A 27,431-nucleotide genomic window follows, 5' to 3' on the forward strand; every position below is an offset into this window, starting at 1 on the left:
AAGAGGTTGCTGCCTGTGTTCTCCTTTAGGATTTTGATGGACTCCTGTCTCACATTTAGGTCTTTCAACCATTTTGAGTCTATTTTTGTTTAATAAGTCTGGGTAGAGGCATGTAAATCTTATTTTTTAAAGAACTAGCTCCTGGTTTCATTGATATGTTCTACTTTTTTTTAGTTTCTATATCATTTATTTCTGCTCTTATCTTTATTATTTTCTTCCTTCTGCTGCTGTAGCCTTCATTTGTTGTTCCTTTTCTAGTTCTTGTAGGTATAAAGTTCAGTTGTTTATTTGAGATTTTCTTCTTCTTGAGATAGGCCTGTATTTCTATATATTTCCCTTTAGGACTGCTTTTACTACATCCCAAGGGTTTTGGACCATTGTGTTTTCATTTTCATTTGTTTCTATGTACTTTTTAATTTCTCCTTTGATTTTCTGGTTGACCCATTCATTGTTTAGTAGCATGTTGTTTAGCCCCCCTGATACCAAAACCAGATAAAGACTCCACTAATAAAGAGAACTACAAGCCAATATCCCTGATGAACATGCATGCAAAAATTCTTAATAAGGTGCTAGCAGCCTGAATTTAATAATACATTAAAAAAATCATTCACCATGATCAAGTGGGATTTATTCCTGGTTGCAAGTGTAGTTCAATATTCACAAATCAATCAACGTGATACACCACACTAATAAAAGAAAGGATAAGAGCCATATGATCTTTTCAATAGATGCAGAAAAAGCATTTGACAAAGTACAACATCCACTCATCATAAAAACCCTCAACAACTAGGGCTAGAGGGAACATACCTCAATATCATAAAGGCCATATATGGAAAAACCCACAACTAACGTCATCTTCAATGGAGAAAAAGTGAGAGATTTTCCTCTATGGGCAGGAACAAGACAGGGATGTCCACTCTCACTACTGTTATTTAACATAGTACTGGAAGTCCTAGCCACAGTAATCAGACAATGAAAAGGCATCCAAGGAAGCAAGGAAGAAGTCAAACTTTTACTATTTGTAGATGACATGATACTCTATATATAAAACCCAAAAGATTCCACCAGAAAAACTACTAGAACTGATAAATGAATTCAGTAAGTTGTAGGATACAAAATCAATGTACAGAAATATGCTGCATTTCTATATACCAATAATGAAGCAGCAGAAAGAGAAATCAAGGAATCAATCCCATTTATAATTGCACCAAAAACCATAGGATACTAGAAATAAACCTAACCAAAGGGATGAAAGATCTGTACTCTGAAAACTATACAACACTGATGAAAGAAATTAAAGATGACACAAACAAATGGAAAAATATTCCATGCTCATGGATGGAGAACAAATATTGTTAAAATGTCTATACCACACAAAGCAGTCTACACATTTAATGCAATCCCTATGAAAATACCACCAGCATTTTTCACAGAGCTAGAACAATCCTAAAATTCATATGGAGCCACAAAAGACTCTGAATAGCCAAAGCAACCTTGAAAAAGAAAAGCAAAGCTGGAGGCTCCATAATTCCAGACTTCATGATATATTACCAAGCTGTAGTGATTAAGACAGTATGATACTGGCACAAAAATAGACGCATAGATCAATGGAACAGAATAGAAAACTCAGAAATGAACCTATAACTATATGGTCAACTAATTTTTCACAAAGCAGGAAAGAATATCCAATGGGGAAAGAGACAGTCTCTTCAAGAGTAGTATTGGAAAACTGGACAGCAACATGCAAAAGAATGAAACTGGACCACTTTCTTACACCATAAGCAAAAATAAATTCAAAATTGGTTAAAGACATACATGTGAGACAGGAAACCATCAAAATCTAGAGGAGAACACAGGCAGTAACCTCTTTCACATCAGCTGTAGCAACTTCTTTCTAGATATGTCTCTGGAGGCAAAGGAAACAGAAAAACTTTTGGGACTTCATCAAAATAAAAAGCTTCTGCACAGTGAAGTAAACAAGAAAACTAAAAGGCAACCTATGCAATGGGAGAAGATACTTGCAAATAGCATCTGATAAAAGGTTAGTAGCCAAAATATATAAAGAATTTATAAAATTCAGTTCCACAAAAATGAATAATGCTGTTAAAAATGGGCAGAAGACATGAATACACATTTTGCAAAGAAGACATCCAGATGGCCAACAGATACATGAAAAGATTCTCAATATTACTCATCATTGGGGAAATGAAAATCAAAACCACAATGAGATACCACCTCACACCTGTCAGAATGGCTAAAACAAACAATACAAGAAACAACAGGTACTTGTGAGGATGTGGAGAAAGGGGAACTCTTTGCACTGTTGGTGGACTGCAAATTGGTGCAGTCACTCTAAACGATACAGAGTTTCTTCAAATAATTAAAAAGAGAAGTACAGTATGATCTAGTAATTGCATGACTAGGTATTTACACAAAGAATACAAAAATACTAATTCGAAGGGAGATATGAACTGCAGTGTTTATAGCAGCAATATCTACAATAGCCAAATTATGGAAATAGCACAAGCGTCTATCAACTGATGAATGGATAGAGAAGATGTAGTATATATAAACACAATGGAATATTATTCAGCCATAAAAAATAATAAAATCTAGCCATCTGCAACCACATGGACAGAGCTACAAAGTATTATGCTAAGCTAAGTAAGTCAGAGAAAGACAAATACCGTATGATTCCACTCATATATGGAATTTAAGAAACAAAACAGATGAATAATGAAAAAAAGCAACAAACCAAGAAACAGACTCTTATTACTTATAGAGAACAAACTAATGGCTACCAGAGGGGAGGTGGTTGGGGGGTTAGGTAAAATAGGTGATGGGGATTAAGGAGTGCACTTGCTGTGATGAGCACCAGGTGTTTTATGGAAGTGTTGAATCACTATATTGTACATCTGAAACTAATATTGCACGTATGTTAACTAACTGGAATTGAAATTTTAAAAAATGAGCTATGTTCCAAAAAAATATAATAATAAAACATAAAATTCAGAAAGAAAAATAGACTGCATACAAGAATAGATAGGACATGTAAGCAGAGAGATGGGCACCCTAAGAAAGTACCAAAAAAGAAATGCCAGAAGTTAAAAACAAAACAAAACAAAAACACTAACAGAAATGAAGAAAGAATGCCTCTGATCACTTCATTAGTAGCTCATTAGTGGTGAACATGGCTGAAGAAAGAATATCTAAACTTAAAGATACTTCAATAGAAACATCCAAAACTGGAAAGCAAAGAGTACAAATAATGAAAAAAAGAACACTCAAGAAACAAAGTGAAAATAAATGAAATCAACATTAATTAGAATGGGTGGTGAAGTCTGAAGAAAATAAGCTACTGTATTTTAAGAGATGGGTAGTACATATGAATAGAAAGAAACTCAGTGGAGGGAGTGGTAAAGCGTCAGGGACTTGAATAAACAGAGTGATTTTAAGAGGTATGTGTAAAAGATCTGGTTAAAGTAGATTTACAATTGGGGAGCACTATGATAAACTTATCTAGCTATGTTTTTGAAAAAAATTAAAGGCAGGCATTTCTGTCAAGCACATCTAAAAGGATTAATGTGGGGCGCCTGGGTGGCTCAGTCTTTAAGCGTCTGCCTTCAGCTCAGGTCATGATCCCAGAGTCCTGGGATCGAGCCTCGCATCGAGCCCCACATCGGGCTCCCTGCTCGGCGGGAAGCCTGCTTCTCCCTCTCCCACTCCCCCTGCTTGTGTTCCCTCTCTCGCTGTGTCTCTCTCTGTCAAATAAATAAAATCTTAAAAAAATAAAAAATAAAAAATAAAAAAATAAAAGGATTAATGCATGATCAAAACATAAGTATGAAACAATGTTGCTGAGGGACACGTGAAAGAGAAAAAAGTTGGATAAAGGCCACTTGAAAACTGTGCCCATTTAAAGTGTTAGCTAATTAGGAACAGAATTAGGGTTATGGCACTGAAAACTGAAATTAATAAGTATGCTATGACTGTTCTGTGTCTTATACGTAAGAAATCATGTTTAACATGTTAAAAATTGCTAATTTGATAATAGGTGTAGAAAATGAAATTTTATATTTGGAACAAATGTTAATGATTATAATATCAAGGCTATTTCTGGCTGTTGTAATAAACTCAATATTTTAGGTGCTGTAAAAAAAGAAAGTGAACTTAGATTAGTTGTGATGTAGATTGCAAATTCTAAGGCAACCATTTAAAAAAGTAAAAAATAGAGTATAACTAATATCCTAAGAAAAGAGAGAAAATAGAATCCTATAATTGCTCAATTAAAACCACAAAAGACAGGGACGCCTGGGTGGCTCAGTCAGTTAAGCGGTTGCCTTCAGCTCGGGTCATGATCCCAGGGTCCTGGGATCAAGTCCCACATCGGACTCCCTGCTCAGTGGGGAGCCTGCTTCTCCCTCTGCCTGCTGCTCCCCCTGCTTGTACTCTCACTCTCTCTCTCTAGCAAATAAACAAATAAAATCTTTAAAAAAAAAAAACACAAAAGACAGAGAGTAGAATTAAAAATAGCAAAAAAAGGGGCGCCTGGGTGGCTCAGTCGTTAAGCGTCTGCCTTCGGCTCAGGTCATGATCCCAGGGTCCTGGGATCGAGCCCCGCATCGGGCTCCCTGCTCTGCGGGAGGCCTGCTTCTCCCTCTCCCACTCCCCCTGCTTGTGTTCCCTCTCTTGCTGTGTCTCTCTCTGTCAAATAAATAAATAAATAAAATCTTTTAAAAAAAAATAGCAAAAAAACACAAGTGTGATAGGAGATAGTAACAAATATGGTAGATATTATTCCAACTATATCAATAATCACTTTCCATGTCAGTGGTCCATATGCATGAATTAAAGGAGAGATTGTCAAAGTTTGTTTTGTTTATTAAAAAAAATTAACTATAAAGGCACATTTAGATTAAAAGTAGAAAAAGAAGAAAAAATACCCCTAACAATGATCAAAAAAAGCAGGAATAGCTATATTAATTTCAGACAGAGAAGACCTAAAAGTCAGGAAATTTATAAGGGATAAAGAAGGGCCTTACATAATAAGGTCAGTTCTCTGAAAAGACATAATAATCCTTAGGGTATATGCACCTAACAAGAAAGCAGCAAACTGTCGAGCAAAAACTGATAAAACTGCAAAGAGGAGTACATGAATTCATTATCATGTTGGAGACATCAGCACCCCTCTATTAGACATGAACAGATACAGCAAGCAGAAATCTGCAAGTACATAGTTAAACCCCACAACACCATCACTCAACTGGATATAACGGATGTCTGTAGACTACTTCATTCAATAACAGCAGTTACACGTTACATGTTTTTTCCCCCCCCTCAAGTTCATGTGGAACATTTACCAAGATAGACCATAGTTTGGGCCATAAAACACACCTTAGCAAATTGAAAAAAAATAGAAATCATACAATTTCTGCCCTCAGACCACAATGAAATTAAACTAGAAATTAATAACAAAAATAACTGAAAAATACCCAAAATACGTGTAGATTAAACAGTATTCTTCCAAATAACACATGGATCAAAGAAGAAATCTCGAGAAAAACTTAATATTTTGAACTAAATGAAGATGAAAACATAACTTGAAGTTTGTGAAATGTAGTGAAATCAGTTCATATGGGGGAAATTATAAAATTGAATGCTTATCATAGAACAGAAGGAGGATCTAAAATCAATTGTCTATGCTTTCTCCTTAAGAAACTAGAAAAAAGAAGAGCAAATTAAATCCAAGTAAGCAGAAGGAAATAAATACTTCTTGTTAAGAAGTGCTTCTTATTAAGAAGAGTACAGAAATCAATTAAATTGAAGATAGAAAATCAATGGAGAAAATCAATGAAACCAAAAGCTTGTTCTTTGAAAAGGCTAATGAAATTTATAAATTTCTAGCCAGACCAACTTAAAAAAAGAGAGAGAGAAAGCAAGAGAGAGGGAGTCATGTGGTGTTGATGCTTTCTAAAAAACAAACAAACAAAAAATAGGACATCACTACGGATCCCATGGAAATTTGAAAAGTAATAAAAGAATACTATGAACAGTTCTAGGCTCATGAATTTGATTACCTAGGTGAAATGGACCAATTCCTTGAAAGACACAATCTGCCAAAACTCCAAGAAAAAATAGGTAATTTGAATAGGCTTGTATCTATTAAATAAATTGAATCAATTATTAATAGCCTTTCAAAACAGAAAGTACCAGGCCTTGATATGCACACTGGTAAATTCTACCAAACATTTAAGGAAGAAATTATAACAATTCCCTGCAGTCTCTTTCAGAGAATAGAAGCAGAAAAAATACTTCCTAACTCATTCTATGAGACCAGGATTACCCTAATACCAAAACCAGACCAAGACATGTATGTTCATAAAACTATAGACTAGTATCTTTCATGAACATAGATGAAAAAACTCTCAACAAAATAGCAACAGTGTATTTAAAACAATATTTAACAGTGTATAAAATAAAAACAATATTTAACAGTGTATAAAAAGAATTCCAAACCACCACTAAGTGGGATTTATCTCAGATATGCAAGTCTGGGATTTGATGCAACTCAACATTTGAAAATTAATGTAATCCATCACATCAACAGGCTAAAGAAAAATCACATGTTCATATCAACAGATACAGAAAAAGTACTTGACAGTATCCAGCACCCATTCATGATAGAAACTCTCATAAGTTAGGAATAGAGGTAACTTTCTCAAGTTGATAAATATGTACCAAAAAACCCCTACAGCTAACATCATACTTACTGGTGGGAAACTGGAAGCTTTTTTTTTTTTTCACTAAGAACAAACACAAGGTAAGCATGTCCCCTCTCACCATTATATTTCAACATAGTATTTGAAGTCATCACTAAGGCAGTAAGACAAGAAAAGGAAATAAAAGGAACACAGATTGGAAAGGTAGACATAATAGTATCTTTGTTGGCAAATGATCATCTGTGTAGAAAACCTGCAAGAATCAACCAAAGAACTCTTGGAACTAACAAATGATTATAGCAAGATTGCAGATACATGGTTAATATACAAAAGTTAATTAATTTTCTATTTACCAGTAATAGACATATAGCATTTAGACATATAGCATTAAAATTAAAAATATCATTTACATTAGCACCCCCACCCTCCAAAATGAAGTACTTAGGTATAAATCTAGCAAAATTTGAATAAGATCTATATGAGGAAAACTATAAAACTATGATGAAGAAAATCAAACAAAAACTAGTTAAATGGAGAGATATTCCATGTTCATTAATAGGAAGTCTCAATATTGTCAAGATGTCTGTTCTTTCCAACTTGATCTATAGATTCAATGTAATCCCAGTCAAAATCTGAGCAAGTTATTTTATGAATATGAATAAATTGATTCTAAAGTTTATGAGGCAAAAGACCCAGAATATCCAAAACAATACTGAAGAACAAACTTAGAAGACTGACACTACCCGACTCAAGACCTACTACAAAGCAACAGTACAATATGGTATTGGTGAATAGATAAATAGAGCAATGCAACAGAATAAAGAGCCCAGAAATAAATCCCATATATGTGGTCAAGTGATCTTTGACAGAAGAGCAAAAGCAATAGAGTGAAGCAAAAATAGTCTCTTCAACAAATGATTCTGGGACAGCTGGACATGCACATGCGAAAAATAAATCTAGGCAAGGACCTTACACTTTTCACAAAAATTAACTCACTATGGATCATAGACCTCAATATAAAACATAAACCTGTAAAATTCCTAGATGATAACATAGGAGAAAACCTAGATGACCTTGAGTGTGGTGATGATATTTTAGATACATTAAAGACACCTAACATGAAAGAAATACTTGATAAGCTAGATAGATTGAATTAAAATTAAAAACTTCTCCATGAAAGACAATATAAAGAGAATGAGAAAACAAGCACAGGCTGGGAGAAAATATTTGCAAAAGACATGTGTGATAAAGGTCTGCTGTCCAAAATAAAAAGAGAACTCTTAAAACTCAGTGATAAGAAAGCAACCCAATTAAAAAATGGGCCAAAGTCCTTAAACACCTCACCAAAGACAATATACAGATGGCAGATAACCATATGAAAAGATGTTTCCCATCACATATCATCAGGGAAGTGCAAATTAAAAAAACCAGATACCATTAGACACATTTTAGAATGACCCAAATCCAAAACATTGACAACACCAAATGCTGACAAGGAGCAACATGAATTCTCATTCATTACTGGTGGGAATGCAAAATGGTACACTTTGAAAGTCAGTTTGGTGGTTTCTTAGAAAACTAAACATATTCTTATGATCTAGTAATCAGTGCTCCTTGGTATTTACCCAAAGGAATTGGAAACTAACATCTACAAAAAAACCTGCACATAGATGTGAATGGCAACATTATTTATGATTGCCCAAACTTGGAAGCAACCAAGATGTCTTTCTGTAAATGAGTGGATAAATTAATTGTGGTACATCCAGACAATTAAATCTTGTTCAGCACTAAAAAGAAATGAGATGGCAAGCCATGAAATGACATGCAGGAACCTTATATGCATAGTACTAAGTGAAAGAAGCCAATATGAAAGGGCTACTTACTCTATGATTCCAACTATATGACATTCTGAAAAAGGCAAAACTATAGAGACATAAAACAATCCAGTTGTTGCCTAGAGTTGGGGGGTGGGGAAGAGATGAATAAGTGGAGCACAGAAGATTTTTAGTGCAGTGAATATACTCTGTATGATATTATACTGATAAATATGTATTATTATACATTTGTCCAGATCCATCAAATGTACAACACTAAGAGTGAGTCCTAAGGTAAACTGTAGGCTTTGAGTGATAATGACGTGTCAATGTAGGTTCACCAATTGTAACAAATGTACCACTCTGGTGAGATGCTGGTAATGGGGATGGCTATATGTGTGTTTTGGAGCAGGGAGTATAAGGGAAATCTCTGTAATTTCCTCTCAATTATGCTGTGAACCTAAACTGCTCAAAACACACACACACACACACACACACACACACACTTTTTAAAAATGTTAGAGGACCAGGAAAAAAATTTAAAAAATAAGAATTTGTTTGGTACTATATTCCCAGTGTTTTGTGCAGTTCTGATACAGAATGAACATGTATAAATTGTTCTCTGAATGACTTGAATGAATGGGTCACTGTCTGGTAAGAGCATACCACACCAGCCATCATAGATGACAAAATCTCTTAAAACAGAGATTAAAAACCTAGAGACATAGTAACATGATGGAAGTCAGCCTGGTGATTTCTGTTGTAAATTGGAGAAAACATGACTCATCTTGAAGATGCAGTTGCTACCTGGCCCAAGATAAATGTTGCTTCCTATATTGAAGACAGTGTTACAGATATTTTGAATTTTCAGTAAAAGTTGGGCCTGTGGATTGTTGAGTAAATATCCTAAATATTTAAGTGTTGGCAATTAAGTTTAAAAATATTTAAATACTCTGCAGGCCCATAGATTTTCTCACAGTCTGTACTTCGTTGATTGCTTTCTATGGTGTGACTTAGCATACTTCTCTATCACCTGTATTTCCTGACTAGTGGTAGTTAGAACTAGAGGCTTGACTGGATTCAGTTTTGATTATCTTTTCCTATAAAAATACTTCATAAGTGTGTGTGGGGGGGTGCCTGGGTGGCTCAGTCAGTTAAGTGTCTGCCTTTGGCCCAGGTCATGATCCCAGGGGCCTGGGATCAAGTCCCACATCAGGCTCCCTGCTCAGCTGGGAGTCTGCTTCTCCCTCTGCCCCTCCTCCCTGCTCATGCTCTCTCTCTCTCACTCTGTCTCAAATAAATAAGATCTTTAAAAAAATACTTCATAAGTGGTAACCTGTACTTCTGTCAGGAGATACATTATATCTGATTTTTTCTTTTTCTGATGTTTGCGTTAGGGATTAAAAAATTTTGATATTCTAATCCATCCTTTCCTCTTCATTTATTGGCTAAAATACTCCTATCAGGTGGAATTTTCCTTGTCAAATCAAATAATTTTTACAGGGAATGCAAGAAAAATGCTTGTTTATTTCCATTTTTTTAAATCAGTTTTCAAAATAAGAGTTGTTTCCCTGGCATCTTTCAAATATGACAAATTAGTTGTTTTAATATCATTATCTCATAGTTTTAAATGTGTTCTTATGCCTTAGTTGTCTTCACATAGTATCCCTTACTGATGCTTAAATTGTCCTATGTAGGCCACTGGAGACTCCTTTAAGTTGCTTTCTGAGATTTTTGTTTTGTTTTGACATGAACCTAGTAGTCATTGGGAATTTTCTTATTTTTTGAAGTAATCAAATATTTCAGGCTCATTTTCTCACTCAGCCCTAAGAACTTCTATGAGAAAATTTGAGCATCTTTTCATCTGGTTAAAGTGCCATTTGCATATCATTTCTGCAAATTGCCAGTTCATATCTAAAACTTCTCTTTTTTCTATATGGTTATTGATCTTTTGTTTATCCCTTTTTAGAAAATTGTTTTTGTCATGTCTAGGCAGTTCATCAAAATGCACCTTTTTGGCCCCAAACTGAAAGATAATATTCCCATAACAGATCTTAAAGTGATTCAATAGTTTAAGATTATATAAAGATCACCTAATGAAATAATTTATCCTAATATAGGACTGCTCCAGTAATTCTACTCCACAGAAGAAACTGGCCCAACTCCATCATAAAATTTCCACTATTTGGTTAAAATCTAAACTGGCTTCTGGCTTCAAAGGCTTTAAAGATATCAAAGGCTTCAACTTTGACATTTTCCTAGAAAATTCTCAAATTAGGTAAGATCCCTATGACTGTTACTCACTCAGCCTAAGGTTTCATAAAGTCCAGTGGCCCCACATGGTTTGTCAGTGTGCACCCAAAGTAGGACATGTTCTTAAAGATTGATTCAGGCAAGTCAAACCCTTATTTATTGTTATTTTTTAAATTTTATTTATTTATTCATGAGAGATAGAGAGAGGCAGAGGCAGAGGCAGAGGGAGAAGCGGGCTCCCTGTGGAACAGGGAACCCAGTGCAGAACTCGATCTCAGGATCCTGGAATCATGACCTGAGCTGAAGGCAGACACCTAACTGACTGAGCCACCCAGGTGCCCAAAGTCAAACCCTTCAGAGATGGACTTTTAGGTTAGAATGAGAGTCCATTCTTTGACAATGAGAACACACACACTTTCTTTCTTTCTTTCTTTCTTTCTTTCTTTCTTTCTTTCTTTCTTTCTTTCTTTCTTTCTTTCTTTCTTCCTTCCTTCCTTCCTTCCTTCCTTCCTTCCTTCCTTCCTTCCTTCCTTTCTTTTTCTTCTTTCTTTCTTTTTTTCTCTTTCTTTCTTTCTTTCTCTCATTCTTTCTTTCTTTCATTCATCTGTCTATCACCTTCTATCTTCTGAAGAAGAAGAAGTTATAAAGCAGTCAATAAGTGATCATGATGTGTATCAGTCAGGGTTCCAGGAAGAAGCAGATGGCACATACCAAAGTAGGTAATTGAAGAGAATATAGTTAAAGGTCTATTTAGAGAGATGTGATCCAGATTTAGGGATGATGATGGGATGGGAAACCACTCAAGAAGTCTCAACACAATGGTTAATATACCTAATGCTTGGTCTAAAAGGCCAAAGGGAGTAGCTGTGACCAGAGCCTGGTGAGAGTGTTAGCCTATGAAGAGAAGCCACCTGACAGAAACTGAGGCTTTAGGTAGAGGACTGCACCCTGACCCCTCCTCCTGAACTCCAACCTTCTGTTGGTGCACTCTTACCCTACCCCATTGGCTGAGACGAAGTGGAAGTTTGAGTTAAAGGAGCCCTGATGTACAAGCTGAGGAGAGCATCCTCCTGGAACATGGAGCAAGTGGGAGAAAGCTGGAGACTGGATCTAGTCCATGGAGTCAGAGCCCATGGAAATCCTGAGTGAAATTTACCAATGATGTGGAAAAACATAGAGAATGGTTCTTTCCTCAGAAGGCTCCTATCCTCCCAGGTTCAGTATCTCTCTCACTCTGATAGCACTCACAAATGTTCATACTCTCCAACTTATCTTTCTTTAGACTTTTTTCATACTGACCCATCTGTGCTCAGACATTTCTTTAGACAGGTTTCAACACAACTGATTCTTCTCCAGTTTCTAAGTTCATCACATTTCTGGGTTAAAGTTGAGGCTGTACTCTTATTACCTAGATTGATCTTTGGCATTCTTGAGGCTTCTCAGCCATGTATCATAGTCTCATGGGTGATTTTCTGCAGATAGTTATTACTAACACTTGAATTTTTTTTATTTCACTCTCAGATCCCTATGTTCCTACATGGGAGAAAGGGTCTCCTTATAGATTCTAATATTCTTCTGATGAAGTCTTCCAGACTTTAAAAATGTTCCTTCTCCCCAATAAAAATACACACCCATCTATCTCATGGCATAGGCTAGTCAACAAAAGTATTACTTGAATAAAGAGTAGGTGCTGAACTAACAAGCATTGTTCTATCTTTGTGTGAGAGAAATGGAAGAGTTAGCAGTCTAATTGGGAAGTTTAAGTTCACAATATCACATAAAGGTAAATACAACTTGAAATAATGGAGACCAAGGATAAAAGGGGCTAATTAGAGTATAGATTTAGATTTAGGAAGAGAAGGTGTGTATTTGGGAAGAAAGAAGAAAATTGTATATGCAAAAACACAAAATTGTATGTATTGAACAATAAAATTCACCCAAAAGAGTATGAAAACAATTAGATAAGGTCAGACAGAGTAAATTTAATGTTACAAGCACAAATAAGACCATGGAGCACAAGGCAGCTCAAGAAATTGTTTCTAAGGTTGAAAGCTGTGTGATTATCCATGTTTGGATAATGGTTAGGTTCTAACTTATGGTGGGTAATGTGGAGATGAAAGAAGATGTGGGTCTCTTGGTTATGTATAGTGCACAGGTGGTGATAAGAATGAGGTGACAGAAATGCCTGTAAGGTCTCAAAACAAAAAGATGGTAACAACATAGAAAAGAATAGCAAACTGTGGAGTGTAAGGAAAATGAGAAGTTTGATTTCTGAGAAGTCCACCTTTAGGTTTTGATAGTATAAACAATACTTTTCAGAATTCAACTGAAGCTTCTGTAAGAGGATATGTTATCAAAACTGAGAGCAGACAAATAAAGTTGGTAAAGTGTTTCTTCTGAGTATATGAATTCCCTAAAGCAAAAAAGCAGAGAGATTCTGTAAATATGCTTAGGAGTTACCATCTCTCATGGCAAAGAATAATCAGAAAATAGCAGTCAGAGAATCAAGGTCTGGAGAGTAATAGATCATGGAAGTCAGGAGTGGAATTACAATGTCATATGCCCAGAAGAAAAAATCATTGGTTTCTAAACAACAGACCATAAATATAATGTAAGCTTTCATTTTTAAAGATTCTGTTCCTTCTTTGTTTCCTGCACTAAATGTAACAATAAGATTTATTAACAATGTTGCATACACATAAAATAATTAAGTCTACCCAATAATTACTCAGATGATAATCGATCACAACATTCAATTTGTATTTTGCATCACAAAATCTATGAAGTACTACATGTAAGCAATCAAATTATCTTGGATCTTGATAATAGATATTTTTTCTGATTTAAGAAATATAAGTTATAATATGAGAACTTTTAATGTAATTATGATCAAGAAATGAGAGCTATAACTGGATAATTTGTTCTGTGGTGATTACATGGAATGCTTCATATAGTTTAACTTCCTTTAAGGCAATGTTGACTATAATTTGTGCATGTACAAAAAGTGTGATGTGTCTGTGTGTGTGTGTTAGATCACAAAATGAAATACGTTAGGATTTCTTTTATTGGTAGAAATGTCTTGAAGATTAAACAGTTGAGATTCCTTTCCTAGTCTTTATTCAAAGAATGCTTGTTTTGCACTCAACTTTTTGATGTATGTTGTTGTATGTGTGTTTTGAGGGGGAGGGCATTCCTCATAAGGTTTCCCAGAACTATGTTGCCTTAAATGGAAATACAGATGTGAGATCAAACTTCATTTGAGAACATCAAAGACCATATCAGGAAGCCAAGTGATGTCAGATTATTATTCATCGTGCTAAATAAACATCCATTGTAAAGAATACTACATGGACTGGAATTGCTCCTTCACTGAAGGCAGTGTGGGAAAATTATGTGCAATATGGAAAATAGTCTAAACACAAGGTTGGAATAACCTTATATAAAACATTCCATCCAATAAAAATATAATACACATTTTCTTCAAGTACACATGGAAGAATCCCCTGGTTAAATCATATGAAAAGAGACATAAATATTGCAAATTTAAGAAGTCTAAAATCATACCAAGTATATTTTCCAATCACAATGGTATAAAATTAAAAATGATAAAACAAAGCTGGAAAATCTGCAATGTAAGCATTAAATATTTAACATGTAAATATTAACACACTACTCAAGCAATGGGCCAAATAAGAAATCAAACAGCAAATCAAAACATGTCTTAAAACAAAAAACAATATTCCAAAACCCATGGGATGCAGTAAAAGCAGATGTTAGAGTGAAATTTATGCTATAAATGCTTGCATTAAGAAAAAAAATTCAAATAACATTACACCCCAAACTAGAATAAGAAGAAACTTAGCTGAAATTATCAGAGGAAGGAAATAACAAAGAAAAATCAGAAATAAAATAGAGACCAGAATAAACAATAACATTGAAAGTAATGACCAGTTTTTCCAAAAATATAAACAAAATTGGCAATGCTTTAACTACATTAAGAAAAAAATCAAAAATAAGAGAATACAACAGATAACCACAGAAATACATAGGTAACTATTATTTATAAAGTTAAATTGGTATCTTGCTGCTGGTAATGTACATTGATATGGCTAATATATAGCAATTTGGCAGTACGTCAAGGGCTTAAAAAAGTTAATTCTCCTGGACCCACTAATTCTAATTCTGATCAAGAGTTCTGAGGAAGTAATCCTAAAAATGCAAAATGCTTTGTGTGTAGATGTTTATTCTACAGTTGTGAAAAACTCCATAAATAACAAAAATGGCCAACTATAGAATGGTTAAGAAAATTGCCACATAGACTTGGTAGAATTGTATTACTTATGAATTACTATGGATTTAACTTGGAAATTCTTATGATTTAACTATTAATTGTAAATGATAAATGCAATATAAGCCAGATCAAAAATAGTGTTTCAATGACTGACTGACTTGACTTACTGACTGACTGACTTAACAAATGAGAGGACTGTAGATCTATCTGGCACATTATTATTTCTTCCAGGCACTTCTTGTGTCAGTAGACTTAGAATAATTAGACACTAATTTACGGCATGCCATTTGGGGATAACCACCAAATGAGATTTGCATTAAAAGAGAAAAAATTAGTCAAACACATATTTTTTCAGTCTCTAGGAAAGTTTTGGCACTATTTTTCATTCCTGACATAGAATTTTAAAAACAATTAACAGTTTAATATACACTCCATAATCAACAAAAAGAAGTTGTTGATAGCACTAACAATAAAATGATGAATTTTTCTCCAGGTGTACTTTTCCTCTTTATTGAGGCATAATTGGCATATAACATATTAGTTGCTGGTGTACCACCTAATGATTCAATATTTGTATATATTGAAAAATAATCACCACAGTAAATTTAGTTAATGTCTATCACAATACCTAGTTACAAAAATGATTTTTTTCTTGTGATGAGAACTTTGAAGATGTACTCTCTTAGCTACTGTTCAATATACAAGAAACTATTAACTATAGTCACCATGCCGTACAATATTTCCCCATAACTTATTTTATAACTAGAAGTTTGTACCCTTTGATCCTTTCACCCATTAAACCCACCCCTTACATCCTGCCCCTGGCAACCACCATCTGTTTTATGAGTTTGGTTTTGTTTTTTTTTGTTTGTTTGTTTTTATATTTTTGGTTTCATTTTTTTCCTCCAAATTTTAATTTAAATTCCAGGTAGTTAACATGCAGTGTAGTATTGGTTTCTGTTGTAGAGTTCAGTGACCCATCACCCATATAAAACACATATTGCTCATCACATATTACACATATGAGTGCTCATCACTGGGTGTTGTATGTAAGGAATGGATCACCAAATTCTACATCAGAAACCAATAAAAAGTAGTTTTATAGCAACAAAATATTCTTTGTTCTCATTCCATGGTTCTGGGTGCATTAAATTCCTTTACAGGAATTTAAATTCTTGCACTATGATATATTGGGAAGGCCTACTTTAACATGACAAAGAATCTGATTCCTAGGTAAAATCTCATTTTAGTTTTCTTCTAGTGAAATAAACAAGTTATGTTGTCTCTGAGTTGCTGTCATCTACTGGCATTATTTCACTAAGTTATTTTTTTATTTTTTGTTTCAAGTTTTTATTTAAATTCTAGTTAGTTAACACATAGTGTAATATTGGTTTCAGGAGTAGAATTTAGTGACTCGTCACTGACATATAACACCTAATGCTCATCACAGCAAGTGCCATCCTTAATACCTATCACCCATTTAGCCCATCCTCCACCCACCTCCCCTCCATCAACCCTGTTTGTTCTCGCTAGTTAAGAGTCTCTTATGGTTTACCTCCCTCTCTTTCTTTTCCCCCTTCCCCTATGTTCATGTTTTGTTTCTTAAATCCCACATGTGCGTGAAATCACATGGTATTTGTCTTTCTTTGGCTTATTTTTCTTAGCATAATACAGTCTAGCTCCATTCACATCATTGTAAATGGCAAGATATCATTCTTTTTTTGATGGCTGAATAATATTCCATTGTGTGTGTGTGTGTGTACATACACACCCCCTCTTCTGTATCCACTCATCAGTTGATGGGCATTTGGGCTCTTTCCGTAGTTTGGCTATGGTTGATAATGCTGTTTTTATAAACATCAGAGTGCATGTATCCCTTTGAATCAGTATTTTTGTATCCATTAGGTAAATATCCAGTAATGCAGTTTCTGGGTCATAGGGTAGCTCTATTTTTAACTTTTTGAGGAACCTCCATACTGTTTTCCAGAGTGGCTCCACCAGTTTGTATTCCCACCAACAGTGTAGGAGGGTTCCCCTTTCTCCACATTCTCGCCAACATCTGTGTTTCCTGTGTTGTTAATTTTAGCCATTCTGACAGGTGTGAGGTGGTATCTCATCATGGTTTTGATTTGTATTTCCCTGATGATGAGTGATATTGAGCAGTTTTTCATGTGTCTGTTAGCCATATGGATATCTTCTCTGGAAAAATGTTTACTCATGGCCATTTCTTAACTGGATTATTTGTTTTTTAGGAGTTGAGTTTGATAAATTCTTTGTAGATTTTGGATACTAACCCTTTATCCAATATGTCATTTGCAAATATCTTCTCCCATTCCATAGACTGCCTTTTAGTTTTGTTGATTGTTTTCTTCACTGTTCAGAAGCTTTTTATCTTGATGAAGTCCAAATAGTTCATTTTTGCTTTTGTTTCCTTTGCCTCCTGCAACGTGTCTAGCAAGAAGTTGCTATGGGGGAGATCAAAGAGGTTGCTGCCTGTGTTCTCCTCTATGATTTTGATGGTTGCCTGTCTCACATTTAGGTCTTTCATCCATTTTGAATTTATTTTTGTATATGGTGTAAGAAAGTGGCCCAGTTTCATTCTTCTGCATGTTGCTGTCCAGTTTCTTTCCTGTTTTGTCAAAGATTAGTTGACCATATAGTTGTGGGTCCATTCCTCGGTTTTCTATTCTGTTCCACTGATCTATGTGTCTGTTTTTGTGCCAGTACCATACTGTCTTGATGACTACAGCTTTTCAAGTTTGCTTTGGCTATTCAGGGTCTTATATTTTTGGTTTTAGATTCAATATATAAGTAAGATCATACTGTATTTTCTTTCCCTGTCTTCTTTCTCTTACCTTAATGTAAAATCCATTTATGTTGTAGCAAATGGCAACATTTCCTTTTTTTTTATGGCCAAAAATTATTCCATTATGTGTGTATGAATATATATATACATATATATATATTCATACACACATAAGTATGCATGCGCATGCACACACACACACACACACACACACGCCTACCAGATTTTCTTTATCCATTCAGCTTTTGATGGACACTTATGTTGTTTCCATATCTTGGCTATTATCTCCACAATGAGCAAGGGGTGCATAATTTTTTTAAGTTAGGATAAATATCGGAAATAGAATGGCTGGACCATACGATACCTTATTTTTAATTTTTTGAGGAACTTCCATACTATTTTCCATAGTCGCTGTACCAATTTATGTTCATACCAACAGTGCACAAAGTGTTATTTTTTCTCCATATCTTCTACAATACTTGTTATTTCTTGTCTTTTTGATAATAGCCATTCTGAGTGTGGTGATAATCTCACTGGGTTTTGATTTGCATTTTCCTGATGATAACTGATGCTGTCATCTTTTCATGTATCTGTTGGCCATCTAAATGTATTTTTTTGGGGAAATACCTATTCAGATCCTTTTTCGATTTTTTAAATGAATTATTTGCTTCTTTTGGTTATTGAGTTGTCTGAGTTCTTTACATATGTTGGGTATTAACCCCTTATCAGATATATGATTTGCAATTTTTTTTTCTCATTCATTATGTTGCCTTTTTATTCATGGTTTCCTTTGCTATTCAGAAGCTTTCTAGTTTGGTGTAGTCCTAATATTTTTTGGGGGGGGTATTTTTGCCTTTGCTTTTGGTATCAAAATCAAAAAATTATTACTACAACCAATGTCAAGGAGCTTACTGCTTATGTTTTCTTCTAGGAGTTTTATGGTTTCAGATCCTATATTTAAGTCTTCAATCAATTTTGAGTTAATTTTTGTGTATGGTAAGACAGTGGTTGAGTTTCATTCTTTTGCATGTGGCTGTCCAGTTTTCCCAACACCATTTGTTGAAGAGACTGTTCTTTTCCCATTGTATATTCTTGGCTCCTTTGTCATAAATTAATGTCATTAATCCACATATACATGGATTTTTTTCCTGGGCTCTCTATTTTGTTCCATTGATCTATGTGTCTGTTTTTATGATAATATCATACAATTTGGTTACTATAGCTTTTTTAACATAGTTTGAATCAGGGAGTGTGAGTTCTCCACCTTTGTTCTTTTTCAAGATTGCTTGGCTACTCAGTCTTTTGTGGTTCCATACAAATTTTAGAATTGTTTTATTTTTTGTGAAATATGCCATTTGAATTTTGATAGGGATTACACAGAATTTGTAGATTGCTTTAGGACCTTTTAACAATATTCTTCCCATCTATGACCAATTATTATCTCTTGATTTATTTGTGTCTTCAAATTTTACTTCCTTGGTTACATTTATTCCTAGGTATTGTATTATTTTTGATGCAATTGTAAATGGGATTGTTTTCTTAATTTCTCTTTCTGAAAGTTTACTATTAGTGTAAAAAAGCACAAGGGATTTTTGTATATTGATTTTGTTACCTGTGCCTTTACAAAATTCACTAATTAGTTTGAATAGTTTTTTGGTGGAGTCTTAAGGGTTTTCTATATACAATATGATGTCATCTGCAAAGAGTAGCAGTTGTATTTCCTTTCTGATTCAGAAGTCTTTTATTTCTTTTCTTGACTGATTGTTCTTAGAACATTGAATAGTATGTTGAATAAAAGTAATAAGAGTGGACATTCTTGCCTTGTTCATGATTTAAAAGAAAAGCTTGCAGCTTTCATCATTAAGTATAATGCTAGTTGTGTTTTTGCCATATATGGCCTTAATTATGTAGAGATATGTTTCCTATAAACTCAATTGAGAGTTTTTATTATAGAAGGAGTTGAATTTATCAAATGCTTTTTTCTATATCTATTGAGATGATCACATAATTTTTATCCTTCATTTTGTTATTGTGGTATATCACATAGGTGGTATATCACAAAGGACCAGCTCTTAGTTTCATTGATCTTTACTATTGTCTTTTTAGTTCCTATTTCATTTATTTCTGCTCTAATCTTGTTATTTCCTTTCTTCTACCAACTTTGAGTTTTGTTTGTTCTTCTTTTTCTAGTTTCTTGAGGTGTTAAGTTAGGTTGTTTATTTGAGATTTTTCTTTGTTACTTGAGGTACGTGTTTATTGCTATGAACTTACTTCTTAGAACTGCTTTTGCTGCATTCCATATATTTTGATGTGCTGTGTTTACATTTTTATTTATTTCAAGGTATTTTTTTAATTTCTCCTTATATTTCCTCTTTGACCTGTTGGTTGTTTAGTAGTTCAGTAGCATAACAGTTAATATCCATATATTTATGAATTTTTCAATTTTCTTCATAGAATGATTTCTAGTTTCATATCATTGTGTTCAAAAGATGCTTGGTATGATTTCAATCTTTTATAATTTATTAAGACTTGTTTTGTGACCTAACATAAGATCTACCTGGAGAATGTTCCATGTATACTTATTTTCTGTTGCTTTTGTATAGAATGTTCTTTATATAACTGTTAAGTCCTTCTGGTCTAATGTTTTGTTTAAGGCCAATGTTTCCTTATTGATTTTTTGTCTGGATGATCTATCCATTGATGAAAGTGGGGTATTACGGTTTCCTACTATTGCTGTATTGCTGTTTATTAGGGTCTGTTAATATTTGCTTTATATACTTATGTGCTCCTATGATGGGTACATAAATATTTATAAATGTTACATCCTCTTGTTGAACTGATCACTATATCACTATGTAATGCTCTTCTTTGTCTCTTATCACAGTTTTTTTTTTAAAGTCTATTTTGTCTGGTATAGGTATAGCAACCCCAGCTTTCATTTGGTCTACATTTGCATGGAATATATATTTTTTTCATACCTTCATTTTGTGTGTGTCCTTAAATCTGAAGCAAGTCTCTTATAAGCAGAATATAATTAGGTTTTGTTTTTTTAAATCCATTCAACCACTTTTTCTTTTGATTGGAAAATTTAGTCTGTTTACATTTAGAATAAGTATCGATAAGTATGAGCTTATTGCCATTTTCTTACTTGTTTTTTGGCTGTTTTGTTGTTTCTCTGTTCCTTTCTTTCTTTCTTGTGGTTTGATGACTTTTAGTTTTATACTTAGATTCTTTTCTCTTTATATTTTGTGTAATGGCTATAGATATTTGCTATGTGGTAACCAAGACTTTTATATATAATGACTTGTATTTGTGATAGTCTATTTTAAATTGATAACAACTTAAGTGTGAACATATTCTAAAGCTCTAAATTTTATTCTCCCCCTCTATGTTTTATGTTTTTGATGTCACATTTTACATATTTTTAATTTGTGTATTTTTAAATTATTGTAATTATGGTTCTTTTTACTACTTTTCTTTTTTAAACTTCATGCTAGCTTTATAAGTGATTAATCTATCACCTTTACTATATATTTACCTTTCCAGTGAGATTTATATATATATATATTTTTTGAGATTTTATTTATTTGACAGAGACAGAGCAAAAGAGGGAACACAAGCAGGGGGAGAGGGAGAAGCAGGCTCCCCACTGAGCAGGGAGCCTGAAGTGGGGCTCAATCCCAGGACCCTGGGACCATGACCTGAGCCGAAGGCAGATGCTTAATGACTGAGCCACCCAGGCACCCCAAGATTTATACTTTTATATATTTTCTTGTTTCTAATTAGTACCCTTTCTTTTTAGCTTAAAGTCCCTTAAACATTTCTTGTAAGTCTAGTTTAGCAGTTATAAAATTGTTTACCTCTTTCTTGTCTGGAAACTCTTGATTTCTGGAGGTTTTCTCTTTTCAGTACTTTGAATATATTATGCCACTCTCTTCTGGCCTGCAAAATTTCTGCTGAAAAATATGCTGATCATCTTATGGGGGTTCTCTTGTACATAACAAATTGTTTTTCTCTTGATGTTTTTAAGATTCTCTCCTTGTCTTTAACTTTTGACACTTTAATTAACGTGTGTCATGGTGTAGGTCCCTTTGGGTTCATCTTATTTTGAATCTCTGAGCTTTCTGGGTCTGGATGTCTTTTTTTATTTACCAGTTTAGGCAAGTTTTTAGCCATTAATTCTTCAAATAAGTTTTCTTCCTTTTTTCTCCTCTTTCTGAAACCCCTGTAGTGCAGATGTTGGCCTGCTTGATATTATATTATCTTCACTTGTTTTACTTTTTTTCTTTTCTGATTTAATGAGCTCCACTCCCCTATTTTTGAGTTAATTGATCCTTTCTTCTGTTTCATTAGTCTGCTATTGAACCCCTCTACTGCAACCTGTTGTTCAGTTACTGTATTCTTCAACACTGTGACTTCTATTTGGTATGTTCTTATATTTTCTGTCTCTGTTGAATTTCTCATGTATTCATCTATTTTTCCAAGTTCATGAGCAATCTTTACGAACATTATTTTAAACTTCATTAGATAATTCACTTGTCTCCATTTTAAGGATTTTTTTCCCCTGAGGTTTTATTTTGTTTTTTCTTTGGAACATATTCCTCTGTTTCTTTATTTACCTTAACTTTCTGTGTTGATTTCTATGCACCAGATAAAATAGCCATCCTTCCCAGTCTTCAAGGAGTGGCTACATGAAGGAGATCAACCTTATTGTTTAACCCTGCTCTAGCATTTGTTGTCTCTCAAACCCTTGTGATTGTCTAAGCATCCTATTCTATTTTTAATAACTCCCAGTATTTGAGAGCCTTCCAAGACCCACTGTGTCCCAAAGGGAAGGATCTCAGTTAACATTTAGAGGCAGGGTGATTGGAAGCTGGACCCTTATGCAGTAGCTTTTGAAGTATGCAGATATATACAGTTCTGTGGGGTCACAAGTGTAAGCCCCACTGACCACCAAAGTTGGCATTTGAGAGATGTCTACTGGCAGCAGCTACAAAAATAAGGGACACAGACAGGGGTATAAACTCTTCTGGGAGATGCTGCTGAGCTGGAGTGTAGCAGAGGGAGAGCACAGAGTGTGTCCACTGGTCACTGTTCCCTAGATGTATGTATGTAGGTCACTAGATGTGTGTCAAACTAGAAGACTGCCCTTCTGGTTGAAACTCCTGGACAAGCAAATAGGCCTCATTCACTGAAAGACTGGAGTGTGTTTCATTCTGCTTTGTGTGCAATGTCCTGGGTTATTACCTAATCAAGAACTTTCTCTCTCTTATTTTTACAGTCCCATGGAACCCAGGAATACAAGCCCAACTGGCCACCAGAGCCATGAGATCAAGGGATATCCTTTGGGTGGCACCCACATAATCTGGACAATAGACATAAAAACTGGAGCACAAGATGTGTGTAAAAGTTCACCTCTAGGAGATAAGGTCCCTCTGGAGCATGGCAGAGGGAGAGTGCAAAGATGACAGCTGTCCTCCAGGATCTTAGGAGCTTCCTCTCAGGCTGCAGCCATGAAGATAAGCTAGAAGTCCTCTTTCACAGAAAGACAAGACTCCTCAGACTGTTGCCTCTTGGTATGCCCTGAGGGTGGTAGTCATTTAAGAACTCCTCCATTGGTTATAGTCCTGTGGCCCCCAGATTTGGGAAATTTAGAGGTGTCCTGTGGGTGGTAGCTATAAAAATTGGGGCACCAGAGGAGGGAACAGAATCCCTTCTTTCTGGGAGGTATCAGTGATTTGGAGCTAAGGCAAAGGGTGAATGCAAAGATAGCACCTGCCAGCCTCCATCCCAAGAATACCCCAGCAGCCCTCTACATGTGTGCTAAATTAGATGCCTGCCCCTCAGGCCAATGCTGTAAGATAAGCAAATAAGCCTTTTTCACATAAAGTCTGAGCACTCCTCAATTGGCTGCTTTTATACTAGGCCCCAGGGGATGAGTCTGAGTACTTTAAAAGCCATTTCTCAGTTCACTATGGCCTTGTGGGTCTTGTGGACAAGAGCCCCACTGGTTTTCAAAGCTCTATGTCTTGGGGCTCATTTCTCATGTTCAGGTCTTAAAAGTTGGGGTGCCCAATGTAGGGTTCAAACCCTTCACTCCTCAGGGAGATATTTCAGGGTTTTAGTTTTCTCCCAATTGTGGATCTCTGTGCTGCGGTGGAGTTCATGTGTCTGCCTCCTCTACCCACTTTGATGTGGGTTTTTTTCCCATTTGCCTGATGCATAGGAGTCACTCAGCTACATTTTAGTTTTTTTGTTTTTTTTTTTCCAGAGGAAATTGTTCCATATGTAGCTATAGTTCAGTGTGTCCATGGAAGGAGGTGAGTTTAGAATCTTCTTATATTGCTATCTTGAACCAGAACTCTATTAGTAAATATAATTTTTTAAAAAAATTCCAGAATATTCTTAAAATGTCTTTTATACACATATTTCCTGTAATAAACCAGTAAAAAATGTTATTTTTAAAATCTAGTGATAGGGGCATGTGGATGGCTCAGCCGGTTAAAGCATCTGCCTTCAACTTAGGTCATGGATCCCAGAGTTCTGGGATTGAGCCCCATGCCTGGCTCCCTGCTCAGCGGGGAGACTGCTTCTCCCTCTCCCTCTGCCCTTTCCCTGTGCTGGTGGTTGTGCTCTATTTCTCTCTCTCAAATAAATAAATAAAATTTAAAAAAATCCAGTGATATATTGAAATATTTCATCAAAGTCATTATAACCTCACAATTGAACTATGAGGTCTCTAAACACTAGGGTAGGTAGGTCTGTAGAGACATTAGTATAAGAGGTTTGTGTCCCTTTATAAACAATTCTCCATCACAGGGTTTTGCACTCTTCATTATATATTGTCTTCAGTTGTCTATATCTGTTAAAAGCCCTGATACTCACTGGATGATATATGTATTGGCCTGTTGTGAATAACACTTTGTTCAACTGATTCTCACTCTTTCAAAAACATGAACACATTTGGAAAACTGTCATGTAGCTAGTCTAGGGATTCAAACAATGTCTGAATGTTCTAGTCTATCAATATTATATCTGAATAGAAAATATAGTTTCTATCAATGGTCACTTTTGCTTTTTGGCATATTAAATTCTGAATATTAAACAGGTTAAACACAGAAGTCAAGATTAGTGACTTAGTCATGGTGCATAGAAAATATCCAAACTAAAGCACAAAGAGAAATACTAATAGAAAAAAAATAAAAATAAAAGCACAAGAGACACATAGGACACATTGTAAAATACATAACATATTATAAATTGGAACCCCAGTAGGATTAGAGAGAATGGGGAAAATATAATACTTGAAGAAATGGTAGTTGAGACATTTTAATTATTTTGTCATTTTAATTTTTAAAAATTTTAATTCCACTATAGTTAACATACAGTGTTATATTAGCTTCAGGTGTACAATATAGTAATTCAACAATTCTATACATTACTCAGTGCTCATCATAATAAATATATTCTTAATCTCCTTTACCAATTTCACCCCTCCTCCACCTCTCCTCTGGTAACCATCAGTTCTCTATAGTTAAGAGTCTTTTTTTTGGTTTGTCTCTTTATTTCATTGTTCATTGTTTTGTTTCTTAAATTCCACCTATGAGTGAAATCATATGGTATTTGTGTTTCTCTGACTTATTTCACTTGGCATTTTACTCCAGATCCATTCATGTTGTTGCAAATGGCAAGATTTCATTCTTTTTATGGTTGAGTAATATTTCATTGTGTATATGTACCATATCTTCTTTACTCATTCATCTATCAATGGACACTTGAGCTGCTTCCATAATTTGGCTATTGTAAATAATGCTGCAATAAACATAGGGGTGCATGTATCTCTTGGAATTGGTGTTTTTGTATTCTTTTGGTAAATACCCAGTAGTGGAATATATGGTAGTTCTATTTTTTAATTTGTTGAGGAACCTACATACTGCTTTTCACAGTGGCTGCCCCAGTTTGCATTCCCACCAATAGTGCATGAAGGTTCCTTTTTCTCCACAACCTTGCCAACACTTGTTTCTTATGTTTTTGATTTTAGCCATTCTGACAAGTGTGAGGTGATACCTCATTGTGGTTTTGATTTTTATTTCCCTAATCATGAGTGATGAGCACATTTTCATGTGTCTATTGGCCATCCATATATTTTCTTTGAAGAAATGTCTGTTCAGGTCCTCTGCCCATTTTTTAACAGATTATTATTATTATTATTATTATTATTATTAGTGTTGAGCTGTGGGAGTTCTTTAGATATTTTGGATTCTAACCCTTTATCAGATATAACATTTACAAATATCTTCTCCCATTCTGTGAGTTGCCTTTTAGTTTTGTTGACTTTTTCCTTTGTTGCACAGAAACTTTTTATTTTGTTGAAGTCCTAATAGTTTATTTTTGCTTTTGTTTCCCTTGCCTCAGGAGACCTATCTAGAAAAAAGTTGTTATGGTCCATGTCAGAGAGGTTACTGCCTGTGTGTTCCTCTAGTATTTTTATGGTTTCAGGTCTTACATTTAGGTCTTTCATCCATTTTAATTTTGTGTATTGTGTAAGAAAGTGTATGATGTAAGAATTTCTTATGGTGTAAGAAAGTGTATGGTGTAAGAATTTCTTATGGTGTAAGAAAGTGTATGGTGTAAAAAAGTGGTCCAGTTTCATTCTTTTACATTTACATTACATTACATTACAGCACCATTTGTTGAAGACTATCTTTTTTTCCCATTATATATTCTTGCCTCCTTTGTCAAAGATTAATTGACTATATAATTGTGAGTTTATTTCTGGGCTCTCTATTCTATTCCATTGATCTATGTGTTTATTTTCATGCCAATACTATACTGTGTTGATAACTACAGCTTTGTAGCATATCTTGAAATTTGGGATTGTAATACCTTCAGTTTTATTCTTCTTTTTTAAGATTGCTTTGGCCATTTGGGGTCTTCCATGGTTCCATACACATTATAGGATTATTTGTTCTAGTTCTGTGAAAATGCTGTTGGTATTTTGATAAGAATTGCATTAAATCTGTAGATTGCTTCGGGTAGTATGGACATTTTATCAGTGTTTGTTTTTCCAATCCATGAGCATGGAGTATCTTCCCATTTGTGTCATCTTCATTTTTTTTGGTCAATGTTCTATAGTTTTCAGAGTATAGGTCTTTCACCTCCTTGGTTAAATTTATTCCTAGGTATTTTGTTATTTTTGGTGCAATTGTAAATGGGATTTTTAAAATTTCTCTTTCTACTACTTAATTATTAGTTTATAGTAATGTAACATATTTTTGTATATTGACTTAGTATCCTGTGACCTTACTGAATTCATTTATCAGTTCTAGTAGTTTCTTGGTGGACTCTTTAGGGTTTTCTATATATAGTATCATGTCATCTGCAAATAGTGAAAGTTCTATTTCTTCCTCACCAATTTGGATGCCTTTTATTCCTTTTTCTTTCCTGATTGCGGTGGCAAGGACTTCAGTACTATGTTGAATGAAAGTGGTAAGAGTGGACATCCTAGTCTTGTTACTGATCTTAGAGGAAAAGTTCTCAGTTTTTTA

General features: G+C 34.6%; 1 long non-coding RNA gene across 2 annotated transcripts in view; it reads left to right on the forward strand.

The window, feature by feature from the left end:
- LOC145723277 (uncharacterized) overlaps positions 1-24,526 on the forward strand; it is a 248,758-nt gene extending 224,232 nt beyond the window's left edge. For both annotated transcript variants that reach the window (XR_014148202.1, XR_014148203.1), the window contains one exon: positions 23,165-24,526. This is a non-coding gene — a long non-coding RNA (uncharacterized LOC145723277). The remainder of the gene's footprint in view (positions 1-23,164) is intronic.
- The last annotated feature ends 2,905 nt before the right edge of the window (positions 24,527-27,431 follow it).

Source organism: Leptonychotes weddellii, chromosome 9 (assembly GCF_054177405.1).
Source record: "Leptonychotes weddellii isolate Sample4059 chromosome 9, ASM5417740v2, whole genome shotgun sequence".
Classification (NCBI taxonomy): domain Eukaryota; kingdom Metazoa; phylum Chordata; class Mammalia; order Carnivora; family Phocidae; genus Leptonychotes; species Leptonychotes weddellii.